This window comes from Phyllostomus hastatus, unplaced genomic scaffold (assembly GCF_019186645.2).
Source record: "Phyllostomus hastatus isolate PE091 unplaced genomic scaffold, TTU_PhHast_1.1 phas_scaffold_93, whole genome shotgun sequence".
NCBI lineage: Eukaryota > Metazoa > Chordata > Mammalia > Chiroptera > Phyllostomidae > Phyllostomus > Phyllostomus hastatus.
Window position 1 is genome coordinate 15,995,890 of NW_025334042.1, and position 15,041 is coordinate 16,010,930.

A 15,041-nucleotide genomic window follows, 5' to 3' on the forward strand; every position below is an offset into this window, starting at 1 on the left:
ATCAAAATGAACAGTAGATTACACAAGACAGACGTTTCTTTCTTTGTGGAAAAACCTGGAATGGTATAATTTCTCCCTTCTATTAATTTGTAACAGACTAGATAAAGACAAATTGTAATTTGTAATAGGCCCATCCTTCCTTGCCCCATTCCGTTTACAGTAATGTAAATATTGATGTCAATAGATGTATAGCTGTCATTTTGCTACTTATTTTCTTTAGGGTCTTATGTCATTTTTGTTCTATTCCTCATTTACTGCCAACTATTGCGTTAAAAATTTTAGTGTACCATTTCAATTCCTCTCCTGATTTTTTAAAACTTCTCAAAAATGTTATTTTCTACATAGTTCCCCTAGAGCAGTGGTTCCCAATCGGGGGCCATACTGGCCCCCACTCCCACCAGGGGACACTTGAAAACGTCTGGAGACATTTTCACTTTGTGACAGCCCGAGTGGGGGGCATTCAGAATTCAGCTAGGTCTCAAATCAGCCTTGGCTTAGCTTCTAGCTTGGCTCCCGTGCACGTATGTGGTGTCCAGTTCGGGGCTAAGTATGGAGAGCTTACTCCAGCATTTGGATGGCTCTCTCATTCCTAGGATCTCACTGCTCAGTTTCTCATTGGTCTGCTGCTAGCCCCAACCAGGGCCACTGCTCAGACTGAAGGAGCGGTGGGTTTTCCCTGTTAGTGTCCTAGCAAGTTTGCTGCTTTTACTGATAATGCTGTGGTGTTTTCACCTTCTGCCTGAAGTCCAGCCTACTTTCTCCAGTGCAAAGCTGCTGACTTCCTGGCCAGCTCTGCCACTCTTGCCTATTGAGCTCAAGAGGAGATGTGGGAATGGCCCCAGGCAAGCAGATCACAAATTCCTGCTGAAGAACTAGAGGTTTTTTATGAGTAAATGATTCTCAGTTTATTATTTACCTATGGTTGACTTCCAGAGACCTTAAACCATGGTTTTAAACAGTTTTGTCCAGTTTTATAGTTGTTTTTGGAGGAGAGGATTTGCCAGCCTCTTCACTCCATAGTTGGAAGTCCTCTCACTACTTTGGAGTTAAAGTTAGGATCATAAAACCTGGCAACTTTAAAACAGCCATTTTCACTTCTGAAAGGATAAATAGCAGCCTTGAGGAACCTGGGTCCATGTTTGTCTGTTAAGCAAAGAAAACAAAAGGTAGAAGTTATTTGAAAACTGTTGGCCCTCTCGTACCAGCAGTCAAGCAAGCATTTTTGCCCTTTAGTTAATTCAGAACAACTGATTGTGAGACCCAAACAGGGCTCTGACCCATGAGGGACAAGCCCTTCAAAGCCGGGCAGCTTAATCCCAAGAAACTAGCTCCCTAAGGCCTTACACTGTGGTATTTGTTCTCCTCAGCATGTTAGTCTCTCCCATTCTTCCACCTTCCACGCTGCACAAGTGAGCACACTCATGCGTGCAAAGAGCACACGTTTGCAAGTGTGCATAGAGCAGTAGTTAACTCTCTAGAGCAATTCAACCCTGGTTTCAGCGAGACCAGTGACCAATATCTGAGGTGCCCCAATGTAGGCCCTGGATGGGGCAGCTAAATACTTTCTTCAAGTGCCAAAAATCTGAGGCCACACCTTCTTTATTCATTCAATTAATTTGTGTAAGTACCTACTGCGGAGCCCAGCACTGTGCTGGGGGCTGGCGATATGGCGGTGAACATGCCACAGTTCCCACCCTGGAGGAATGTTCAGTACACAAATGGGTATGCATCTATAATAAAGTGTGATGAGCATAATGGAAGGAGAGGTACAGGAACTGCAGATGGAAACTCATAAAAAGCAGAACATTGTCTTGAGACTTGGGACGTCAAAGGCAGCTTCTTGGAAGAAGTAGCGTCTTAACCAAGACTAAGGAATGAGTGAGGGTTGAGCAAGCAGCTAGTTTATGTTGTGTATTACTCGCAAATGTTCAAAGCAACGCAAGTTCACTGCAATCTCCCACCCTCTCATCTTACTTCTAGAGCACCCTGTCTAGTTTGCATCCTGGCCTCATCCTTCCTATGTGATTTGGTTTGTGATCTTCCTGGAATTCCAGCTTATTTTAATATTTATTTGAGCCAGATAGATTTAGAAAGATAAGTATGCAGCAATAAAATTAATCCTTGACCTGAGATTTGAAAAACAAAGTCTTATGTTTGCTGGTAGCTTCTGGGCATGATATGACGGTGGCTCTAGAAGAGAGTCATGGCCCCACTGGGGGCTGAACTAGATAACTCTGCAATTCTAGTCTTGGTCTACTATTGAGTAACTGGGTAACTCTGGGCAATTTTCTTAATTCTATATGTGAGTTCCCTTATTTATTTATCTTTGTAGTAAAAAGAGAAGAGTAAGTCTCCAGTTACTCTCCTCTAATATGACGTGAGTCAAGTTATTTTGCAAAGCTAAATAGAAACGATCTAGAATGGGTGGTCTCACGGAAAGCAAACTGAGGTGTCTACTAAAATGAGAAAGGTTCAGCTCCAGCTGGGAAGCTCATTTGATTAGAGTGTCCTCCCAATATGCCAATGTTGTGGGTTTGAACCCTGGTCAAGGCACATACAAGAATCAACCAATGAATACATGATATTCCTCTCTCTAAAATCAATAAATAAAAACCATAAAAATAAAACGAGAAAGAGTCTAACTACAGTGCCAGGGTAGAGTTCAGGAACAGAACTAGAGGGCTCGCAGTCTACCACAGCAGCTCTGTCAGGCTTACCCTCCTTCTCTCATAGGTCTCTTTCCCACCTGTGGCTGAAGAAAGCTTCCATCGTGTCCGTATAGGTTGTACCTATTTATAAATGTTACTGGCTGAAACACATCAATCTATCCCTATGGACAGACAGCAAGGGGCACACAGTGACTGCTTTACATCCCCACACTTCCTGCTCTGCCAAGTTACATTACATTCCTCAATCTTACTGTCTTTCTTGGAAGAACCCCTGCTTCTAACTGGTACTAAGTCAAAACCTGTAAGCTTTTTTAGTAGTGAGGTCGAACTACTCTTGGGCCCAGTACAGGAGTCTAGGTGCTATGGAATTTAAACCAACCACACTGGTGACCACAAATTCCAATATAGGGTGGGGCAAAAGTAGGTTTACATTTGTTCATATGGAAAATAAAACAATAATACATAATAATACAAGAATAATCTCTGTAAACTCACAACTGTAAACCTACTTTTGCTCCACCCTGTATAATGCCAACTCCTGATAAATCCCATAACAAATATGATTCAGAAGACTTGGCCAAATATGAAGTTCTAAGGTACACTTAAAGAGTCAGCTCAACATTTCTGGTTTCCAACTTCCAGTTTTAGAATAAATGACTTCCCTTTTAACACTACAGCTGGGAGTGGAAAATGGTAGACAACATTTTCATTCAATGTAAGCCCAAGGTTCTTGCTGGGGCAGCCCAAGGGTCTGAGACCTCCACAGCCAGTAGTCTGGGGGAGGACACAGGGGATGTCAGCTTGGTTTTCATAGCATTTGCAGAAAATTCAATGTAAAGGACTAAGCTGTAGTGACAAAGATACAAGGGAAATGTTTACTACAGAGCCGTTCTAACCTGTAAATGAAAGGTAGTGTCTTTTTGATTCTCCAGTAGAAGAGGAGGACACCTCAAAGCAAGTGTTAGGTCACTAGTTCTTTCAAAGCAGGAGTTTCCCACTGTCCTAGGTTTGAAAGCCTGTAAATGGGATAGGAGAAAAAAGTAAAATAATACCAGCAGCCAACATTTATTGAGCCCTTTCTATGTGTCAAGCCCTGGACTAAGCATTTACACACATATATTTATATACATGAACGCCTTCAAAATTTATAAAGTGCTCTTTCTCTTGTTTTATAAAAGAGGAAACAGACATGGAGAGGGTCAATAACTTGTTCAAGGTCACACAGCCAATAGCCCTGATCTGAGCCAAATTTGCCTGAAGCAGGTCATGCAATTTTTGTCTCCAAATGACATTCTGTGCTTTGATCATGAACAAATTAATATCAGGGGGCCACTGCCCTCATTCTAGGAGGGCTGGTCCCTCCACATTGGACACTCCCCTGCTCATGCCACCACTTGCACCATTTCATCAGGGCTCATGATTACTCCTCAGATTGTCGCCCAGATACCACTGTATGTGATGGGAAGATGAGGATAATTACACCTTGCCTTTCAGAGTCATTTTGAGGATTGAGAGATGATGTCAGTGAAGAGCTTTCCGCAGAGCAGGGCATCATGATAAGCTTGGGGCAAATGGCAGCTTTAAACACGATCAGTCCTATTACTGATTCACTGTGTCCTCCACTATTTATACCTCTATCTCTACTTCTTTAAGCCAATTCCCCACCAAAGTTGTAGTCCCATATATATTTTTTAAATTGGCATTTGGATTACACTTTTAAAACTCCAGGTAATTTTATTTACTCGATTACTACATGTGCACGTTGTCCAACCACCGCACTGCTGTTATTCCAGTTAAACCAGAGTGGTTTGTACATCCATAAACATGATTTGATCTTCATGGCCCTTGTATTATTCATTTGTTTTTTAAAAGGTTGTAAATGAGACCCTAGGGGGTCTGGAGTCCTATTTCCATCACAGGGATTTGCAGCTTCGGTTAAAATCAACCTCACCTTTCAGTCTCCATTCTATCCTAGATATTTCTAGAAGGGGAAAGCACATCCTGGAATGCCCTCCCCATTTTCTCTCCACAAGCAATTCCTACCAGTGATTCAAGGCTCTCTTTACTTATCATCTCCTCCAGGAAGCCTTCCCTGAATCCCTCCCATACAAGGTGACTGTCCTCTCAACTCCCAACCTTCATGCTTACCGTCCTTTAATGTCATTGTGCCTTGTGATCTTCATCTCCATCGACTGTGTTCCTTGAAGGCAAGGACACTGTTTTCGTTTCTGTACCCCACCCATATCACCATGCCCTGCTCACAGGAAGTGTTCAATGTTTGTGGGATGAATGTCACATAGTTATTTGCTTCCTACAGGAAAGGTCCATTTGTCAGACATATTTTCCCCTTACAACAATGTTGTTTATGTTGTTCCTGCGTGGATGTCAAAGAGAGTGCTCGATTACACATTTAGTAAATCTCACCAGCTAGGTGAGACCCTGGGGTCTCATCCTGTTTTCCTAGTTTACCTTGGGTTTGTTCATGTCTTAAAACAAATGAACAAATAAGCAAAACACACGCATACACATACACAAGCACATGAGTGTGCCCTTTTATTGTTTTTTTATTATATAAGCAAAATATGCTCATTGTAAGACATTAGAACACATAAATAACAAAAAGGAGGAAATAATAAGTATAATTCTACCAACTCAAAGAGAAACCTTTACATTAATATTTTTCTGACCATACACACAAACTTTTCTTTATGCATGTATATATTTTAAAAATGGGTCACAGTGTTTATACCATACTTTTTTCTCTTTGTATATATTTAAGTACTAAATATCTTTTATGTCATATTTAGGCCACATAGATTTTATTGTATTAATATGCCACATTTTATTTATTCTTGGATGGCTGCATTCTTTCCAAATTTCTTCAATTATCTACAGCACTGCAAGGTGGTTAACTGCTTAAGTTTTTTAAAGTATTTTTTATTGATTATGCTATTACAGTTTTCCCAATTTGTTCTCCCTTTATCCACCCTCTACCCTGCCCCCCGCCCCAACCCTCCAGCATTCCCCTTAGTTCATGTCCATGGGTTGTACATATAAGTTCTTTGAGTCCTGTTTCCTATACCATTTTTTATCTCTCCCCATCTACTTTATGCCTACAAATTATGCTTTTTCCCTGTACCTTTCCCCCCATTCCTCCCTTCCCACTCCCCACTGAAATCCTTCCATGTGACGTCCATTTCTCTGATTCTGTTCCTGTTCTAGTTGTTTGCTTAGTTTTTGTTTTCATTGTTTTTCTTTTCTTTTAGGTTCATTTGTTGATAGTTGTGAGTTTGTTGTCATTTTACTGTTCATATTTTTTACCTCCTTTTTCTTAGTTAAGTCCCTTTAACATTTCATATTATAAGGGCTTGGTGATGATGAACTCCCTTAACTTTACCTTATGAGGGAAGTATTTTATCTGCCTTTTCATTCTAAATGAAAGCTTTGTTGGATAGAGTAATCTTGGATGTAGGTCCTTGCCTTTCATGACTTGGAATACTTCTTTCCAGCCCCTTCTTGCCTGCAAGGTTTCTTTTGAGAAATCAGCTGATAGCCTAATGGACACTCCTTTGTAGGTAACTGTCTCCTTTCCCCTTGCTTCTTTTAGGATTTTCTCTTTATATTTAATCTTGGGTAACTTAATGATGACATGCCTTGGTGTGTTCCTCTTTGGGTCCAACTTCTTTAGGACTCTCTGGGCTTCCTAGACTTCCTAGAAGTCTATTTCCTTTGCCAGATTGGGGAAGTTTTCCTTCATTATTTGTTCAAATACGTTTTCAATTTCTTGCTGCTGTTCTTCTCCTTCTGGCACCCCTATAATTCAGATATTGGAGTGTTTCAGGTTGTTCCAGAGGTTTGTAAGACTCTTCACTTTTTTGAATTCTTGTTTCTTCATTCTGTTCCTGTTAGATGTTTATTTTTTCCTTTTGTTCCAAATTGTTGCTTTGAGGCCTGGTTTCCTTCCTGTCACTGTTGGTTCCCTGAATATTTGCTTTATTTCTTTTTGGGTATCTTTCATTTGTTTTTTTCATCTTTTGACCAAACTCAATCAGATCTGTGAGCATTTTGATTGCCAGGGCTTTAACTTCTCCATCAGATAGGTTGGCTATGTCTTCATCATTTAGTTCTGTTTCTGAGGTTATCCTCTGTTCTTTCATTTGGGCCATATTTCTTTGTTTTGGCACACTGGTCTGGTTGTTCTGATTGATTTTTTCTTTAATTCCTTGGTTGTAAGAGTTCCATGCAGTTTGCTTTTCTGGCGCTTCTGGTTATTTATTGATTTTAGATTGGTTGTTATCTTCCTTTTGGTTGTGCGAGAAAGTGAAGGGTTTCTACCTACACCTCCATCTTGGCTGGAACTCCTAACTGCTTAAATTGTTATTTTATTATTACCTTATGAAAAATTGAGAATAATAATGCTAGTCCAGTGGATATACATAATTTATGTGGGTTTTTAATACTTTTTATAAGCTACCAAATTCCCTTTATTCCCCACTGTCAGTGTGTGAGTACCCAGGTCCTTGTGGTCTTGTTAACCCTGGACACTTGCATTAAAACAAAACCAAGAAGTTCTAACTGGTGTGGCTCAGTGGGTTGGGCATCGTCCTGCAAACGGAAGGGTTGCCAGTTCAATTCCCAGTCAGGGCACATGCCTGGGTTGCAGACCAGGTACCCAATTGATGTTTTTTCCCCCTCTCCTTCTCCCTCCCATCCCCTCTCTCTAAAAATAAATGGATAAAATCTTTTTAAAAACCAAGCAAACAAAACACTTGGTCATTGCAAGGTCATTTTTGTTTTACTTGGCATTTATTTAACCACAGAAAGGTTAAAGTCTTTGCCTATGTTTATTGATGCTTTTTCTCTTTTGTAAAGTTAAGTACTCTCATTTTTTGCTTATTTTTTTGCTAAGCAATTCAAATGCTTTGTTTCACATGGGAGTTAGATCAGTACCCAGTTACCCTAAACTTTCTAATATGTTTTGTGAATTTAGCACAGTTTTCTCTTCTTTCTTTTTTTTTAAGCAGTTTAATCAGCACTTGCCTTTTCTTTCTTTCGTTTTTAGATTTTATTTATTTATTCTTAGAGAGGGGAAGACAGAAAGAGAGGGAGAGAAACATCAATGTGTGGCTGCCTCTTGCATGCCCTGTACTGGGGACCTGGCCCACAACCTGGTCATGTGCCCTAGACTGGGAATTGAACCAGCGACCCTTTGGTTCACAGACCAGCACTCAATCCACTGAGCCACACCAGCCAAGGGCTAGCACAGTTTTCTTTTATCTTAAAATCACAAATGTAACAAATAGTCATCATACATCTAAAATTGGAATTAAAAGGCAAAATTATGTCTTTTATGCTAAATTGTCCCTTAATATGCCAAATTCTCTTACATGTTTTAAGTGCTTAAAATACTGTATAGCTATAGAGTATTCCCAAATTTAATAATTCAAGGTTTGGTTTCCTTGGCCATCTTTATAGTTAATTGTAAATCTCTCCAGACATTTACCCATAAAGGAGGAAATTATTTCCTCCCAAGTATTTGACATTGACCTTTTGGGTAGGTGAGGTTGCATATAGACCTGCAATTTCAGTTGGGGTAAGAATATAGCTGCAGACATTGTCAAATGACAAAACTAAATTCAGTAACACATTTGATGTCCTTCATTCATGGAAAACCATCCACAGGTTGGGGGATCCCAGTGACTCCCAGTGCCACTCCTATAGAGTGGAGCACTCTTCCTGAGGGATTTTGCTTAAGAACAAGTTTTTGTAGAGCATTAGAAGTTCCAACGCCAAATCAGAGCATGGCTGGGGTTGCATATATGACCTAGTTAAAAAAAAGTCAAGGAACAAGAAAATAAATGTAAAGTGCAGAGCTGGTCTAGCATTTGAGGATTTTGTGCTTCTGGTCAAGCAAAGCATTTATAGGAATTCGAAAGTTTGGTTTGTGGAAAGGCTCCATCTTGGGCCTAGATGTTTATTTCAGCAACATCTAGAATGAATTTTCTTGCAATGATGGAGGGTGAATATTACTAGAAGTCTCTTTTAATGTCCATACCTCTATTCAAACAATCCCCTGACCCTGCGTTTGAATGTGTGACCTCTAATTTTCACGTCTGATTTAAGTCTGCAACTCCCATATGCATTGCCTCACCACCAATTAGATCCAACAAATCATTTCCAGTTATAGTCTAGGCTGAATTATTTTCATATTCTTTTTATCTATAGTGCTACAAGTCTTAGATATTTAAATGACATCTGTTTGGATTCTATGTGGGTCTGATTCAAGGGTCACAGTTCTGAAGTCATTATTTGTGACAATAGGTTACACTTTTTTTTCTTTGTCAAAGTAAATAAAACAAGATACACAAAGTTTTAAAGTTGGCAAATCAGCACAATCACATATTATCACTTCACTCATAAATGTCGAACCCCCTAGTTGATGCATAAGGCAGCATCAGCTCTAAGTGAAGAGATGACCTCAGAATTTGGGAATAAATTTAGAAATCCTGTTGCTCTCTGAATGTGAGATGAGTCATCTCAGAAGTGACCTTACCCAAGAGATGGTTTGCTCATGTCATGCTAAAGTGTCTTGAGAAACTCCTGAGTTTCACTAGGGCAAGAAAGCAGGCTTGCAATGTGATGTGTGTACATTGCCTGAATGTACTTGACATACTGTCACAAGTGTGAATATGGTAGAGTCCTGACAGAGGGGTGACGACTTACATAGAGCCTAGGAGAAGGTAGCCAAAGAGGAGGTAGCTGGAGCCAGCCTATCTAGGACTGGATCTTGGCTCCATCACTTACCAACTCTGTAACCTTGGGCAAGTTCCTTAGCTTCTCTGTACCTTGATTTCCTTAACTATAAAATAGGTTATTATGAAGATTAAATGAGATGATGTTCACAAAATGATTAAGATATATTATTATCACTTAATAATAATTGTGGACTATTTTATTTCTCATGAATTAGACAGGAAAGAAAAACTAACTGGCGGCTTGTTAAGAAGACAGCATAGAGAATGGAAGAAATGGGCTAGTGTATCCCTCCACACCATGCCCTCACCTTTCTTGGAGAGTGAATAAAAACTTTATTTTCTACACTTTTTTCTCTTTGTGAATTCTTTCACAGCCCGAGTCAGCAACCACCTTAACATTCTGGTGGCCTGTACAGGGACATTCTCTATTTCTCTCTCTCCTCTAGCCTCCTGAGACTTGCAGCCAGGAGAGCAGTGGGCAGCGGAAACTCAACCCGGGATTACCCCCTTACTCTGTCTCCATGAGGTTCGGAGAGAGGATTCTAATCCTTCTGTGTCTGTCTGGACTCTGCACACAGCCTCCTCCTCACCCATCTTCACAGCCGGCCAATTGGTAAGTCTCTTGAATCTTGGGATGAAGACATCCTATTGAAAGTGATAGCTTATCCCCTCATCTCGTCATAACCCCCCGTACTGGGTCTATCACTTTCACAGGGTTTTGGCTGGGAGGAACTCCTCCAACCATCTCTCTGCTGGCTCAGTCTGCTTTCAGGGCCCTGGGATGCCTGGCGCTGAGGCAGAACCTTGTGTTCAGTCGGCCCTTAGATACAAAGATGTTCAGCTCTGGACGCAGTCCTCTAGGTTGTTTGAGTTGATGATGCCCTTCTTAAATCTCCCCCACCCTCCCGACTCTGCTGTTCAGGTCTGGGAAATATCCTTCCCTTCCCTTTTTCATAGTTCTCACCATGGGAAATACTCAATCGACCCTGCCCAAGGACTCCCCATTGGGTTGCCTACTTAAAAACTTGAAGGCTCTGGGACTTACCAACCTCAAGCCCAGGCTGATTTTCTATTGCAACACAGCCTGGCCTCAAAACAAACTGGGTGACCAGGAAGTCTGGCCCATGAACAGATCTCTTAATTATAATACTATCTTCCAATTTGACCTGTACTGTTGTCACTCTGAGAAATGGCCTGACGTTGCTTACATTCAGGCCTTTTTCAAACTTTCTTGCCATCCTGATCTCCGCACTTCCTGTCACATGTTCTTACTTACATCTACTTCCCTTCCTTCTCCATCTCCCCAAGATTCAAGCAATCTCTCCCTCCCTGCGCCTCTTACTCCATATCTCCTGTCACACAACTCTTCAGCACCCCTTCCATCTCCTCTCCCTACTTCTCCCTGGACCTCTCTCTCTGCCTGGCTATATCCATGTAGGCTGTCCTTCTTAAAAAAAAACGTTTAATTAATTTATTTATTTTAAAATATATTTTATTGATTATGCAATTATAGTTGTCCCATTCCCCCCCCTTCACTCCCCACATTCCCCCACTTTAGTTCATGCCCATGGGTCATACATATAAGTTCTTTGGCTTCTACATTTCCCATATTATTCTTACCCTCCCCCTGTCTATTTTCTACCTAGCATCTGTGCTACTTATTCTCTCTACCTTTTCCCCCTCTCTCCCCCTACCACTCCCCTGTTGATACCCCTCCATGTGATCTCCATTTCTGTGGTTCTGTTCCTGTTCCAGTTGTTTGCTTAGTTTGTTTTTGTTTTTGTTTTAGGTGTTGTTGTTAATAATTGTGAGTTTGCTGTCATTTTACTATACATATATTTTTTATCTTCTTTTTCTTAGATAAATCCCTTTAACATTTCATATAATAAGGGCTTGGTGATGATGAAATCCTTGAACTTGACCTTATCTGGGAAGCACTTTATCTGCCCTTCCATTCTAAATGAAAGCTTTGCTGGATCGGGCAATCTTAGATGTAGGTCCTTGCCTTTCATGACTTGGAATACTTCTTTTCAGCCCCTTCTTGCCTGTAAGGTCTCTTTTGAGGAATCAGCTGACAGTCTGATGGGAACTCCTTTGTAGGTAACTGTCTCCTTTTCTCTTGCTGCTTCTAGAATTCTCTCCTTATCTTTTATCTTGGCTAATGTAATTATGATATGCCTTGGTGTGTTCCTCCTTGGGTCCAACTTCTTTGGGACTCTGAGCTTCCTGGACTTCCAGGAAGTCTATTTCCTTTGCCAGATTGGGGAAGTTCTCCTTTATTATTTGTTCCAATAACTTTTCCACTTGTTGCTCTTCCTCTTCTCCTTCTGGTACCCCTATAATTCAGATGTTGGAATGTTTAAAGATGTCCTGGAGGTCCCTAAGCCTCTCCTCATTTTTTTGCATTCTTGTTTCTTCATTCTTTTCTGATTGAATGTTTGTTTCTTCCTTCTGGTCCACTCCATTGATTTGAATTCCAGTTTCCTTCCCATCACTATTGGTTCCTTGTGCATTTTCCTTTATTTCACTTAGCGTAGCCTTTATTTTTTTATCTAAGTTGCAACCAAATTCAACCAATTCTGTGAGCATCCTGATTATCAGTGTTTTGAACTGCATATCTGATAGGTTGGCTATCTCTTCGTTGCTTAGTTGTATTTTTTTCTAGAACTTTGGTCTATTCTTTCATTTGGGCTTTTTGTCTTGTGGTGTCTATTTCGTATTGAGGGGCAGAACCTTAGGTGTTCACCAGGGTGGGGCCACCCAGTTGCTGGGTTGTGATGCTGTATTTGGGGCAGGGGTCCAAGAGGGAACAGTGCTGCTTGTTCTGCTCTCTGCCAGGTTTCAGTCACTTCCCCCACTTCCCACCAGCAAATTGGGACCTTCTGGTGCTGATTCCCATGTGGGTGGGTTTGTGCACGTTCTAGGACCCTGTGGGTCTCTCCAACGGACTCTCCTGTGAAGCTGGGAGTTTCTCCCGCTGCCTCAACCCCCACAGGTGTTTTCAGTCAGAGGTTTGAGGCTTTATTTCCAGGTGCTGGGGCCCTGGGTTGCACAGTCTGTCCTGCTCCCCAGTTGTTTTTCCCAGTTTGTCTGCACTTGAATGTGGGACTGCCCAGTCTGCAATCTGCCACCTCGCTGGGTCCACCCGCTGCTGCCTTGCTGGCCAGCTGCCGCCTTGCCTGCCCCAGTCCTCCAGCCTCCACCTTGCCATGAATCCTCTCTGCCCCTCCTACCAGTCTGGATGAATACGTCTTCTTTAACTCCTTGGTTATCCAACTTTCAAACAGTTTGATTTTCTATCAGTTCTGGTTGTTTTTTGTTTTTCAATTGTTGTTGTCTTTCTTTGGGTTGTGCGAGGAGGCACAGTGTGTCTACCTATGCCTCCATCTTGGCCGGAAGTCTTATTTATTTATTTTAGAGAGGGGAAGGGAGAGAGAAAGAGAGCAAGAGAAACATCAATGTGTAGTTGCATCTCATGTGCCCCCTACTGGGGACCTGACTCACAACCCAGGCATGTTTCCTGACTGGGAATTGAACCCAACGACCTTTTGGTTAACAGGCCCGCACCCAATCCACTGAGCTATGCCAGCTTGAGCCTGGTTGTTTTTTTAGGAACCTCCTAAGCCTGTGATCCAGTTCCCTCTCTGTGAGGTTGCTGGATCGGGTGGCATTTTCAGCTCCAGGCTCCCTTTTCAATGTCAAGACTTGTCCCAAATTGAGGTCAAACTTGGCAGTTTTTCAGCAAACCCAGCTAAGTTTACAAAGGAATTGAATATCTCACTCTCTCCTATGACCTCTCCTGGAAAAATATTCATATTATCTTTTCTATGTGTACTAATTCGGGAGAGGCCGTATTTGGGCCAAGGCACAGGAGTATGGGGATGACCTAAATCAGAGGCAGCTGAATACTTATGCCTCCCATGCCACAGCTGTCCCTGACAAGAATCCTCTTTAGGCTCTGGGAGGCTTTTCACCTCTACAGTAATGGAGACCCGGATTCTAGGGAGAGCCAGTCTATCTTAGAGATGCATTTCATCTTCCAGTCAGCCCTAGACATTTGGAGCAAACTCCAAAGAACTGAAAAGGGCCCTCAGACCGAACAATCAGAGCTAGTTTATCTGGATTTCAAAGTCTTTAAGAATCATGATAAGGATAAATGAAAGGAGAAATGGCAGCAGGATCAACAACAATCCTGGGAGCAAAAAGAGATTTTCCAAATGGTAGCCTCAGCAATTGAGGGGGCTGTACAGAGAGGGACTCACCTGAGGCCCCCAACGCAGCAGCAAGGACAGCCATCAGTGGCAGGGGGGCCCTGGAACCTGTTTCAACTGTGAACAATAGGGTCACTGGAGCAATATCCTAAGAAAAAGTGGCAGCTGTGCCCATGTTGCAAAAAGTGGGGGCACTGGAAGAAGGACTGCTCCCTCCTCAAGGGAGGAGATGGAACTACCCTTCCAGAACTGGCAGGCACTCCTAGAGGTGCCTTGGACATCCCACTACCCTCCTTGGCCTCTTCTAGGCATTGGACCAGGCTCCACTTAGCACCAACGAAGTGGCTGAGCCTCATATAACTCCATTCCAGGTAAACTGATTAGCTTAATCAGATTAATTTCTTAATCTGTTCCAGAGCCACCTACTTTGCTTTTCCCGAGTTTTCAGGCCCTTTGTCTCCCTCTCCCATCACAGGGGTGGAGGGAAGGCCTCAGGCCACCCTGCAAACCCCCAGCCTCCTCTGCGCTCTGGGAGATCTGGGTCTTCGCCCACTCATTCTCAGTAGTTGCTAATTGCCCCACCCCTCTCTTCAGAAGAGATTTAATGACTAAACTAGGTGCTCAGATCCTTCTGCACCCTCAGGCTCCTTTCCTAGGATTGTTGGGGACTTCCTCAACCCCAACTTCCCTCCCGAACTCCATTCCTTCTGAGGTTGTAAACAGAGCCCCGCCTCTGGTCTGGACCACCAAAACTCCTGGGAGGGCACATCACACACAGCCCATCGCTATGCACACTAAAGATCCCACACATTTCCCTTGCTGCTCACAATACCCAATTAAGCTAGAGGACTGCAAGGGACTAAAACCCCTCATTACCAAGTTTTTCAAATCAGGCTTACTAAAACACACTGACCTGCCTAAGAACTCTCCACAGGAGAAACTGCCCGAGGACTCCACTCTTCCCTCTTACGCGTGCCAGCCAATTTCAGATACCAAGCTCCGACTCACCAAAGCCCAGGCCAGCAAACACGTGAGCCCCGGAAAGTAGCTGACATGATCTGGTATTACTGAGTAGGTCCCCTTTTACAACTCCAAGCCAATCCTGCTAGGAGGTCCTTTGTGTCCTTGCTGGGAGCCCTAGTTTTACTCCTAATTATTTTTCCTTCAGGAAATGCTCTCTTGCAACACCCTTACCTACCTACAGCGCAGGAAGACCATAGTTTTTTAAACAGTAAGGTTACTCAGCCCTGTAAGAACTGTTGGATCTGTGCCAACCCCTCCTCTAAGGTGGGACTAGTGGAGATTCCTATCCTTCCTTCAGAATGGAGCCAATTAGAGACCTACCCAGTCCCCACCTATTTCAGTCCACCTGGATGGGCTGTTAATGAAAAGGTCAAGCCCACAGT

The 15,041-nt window shown here is 42.4% G+C and overlaps 1 pseudogene; it reads left to right on the plus strand.

The window, feature by feature from the left end:
• Nucleotides 1–1,666: 1,666 nt before the first annotated feature.
• Nucleotides 1,667–15,041, plus strand: part of LOC123812573 — a 69,241-nt pseudogene continuing 55,866 nt past the window's right edge.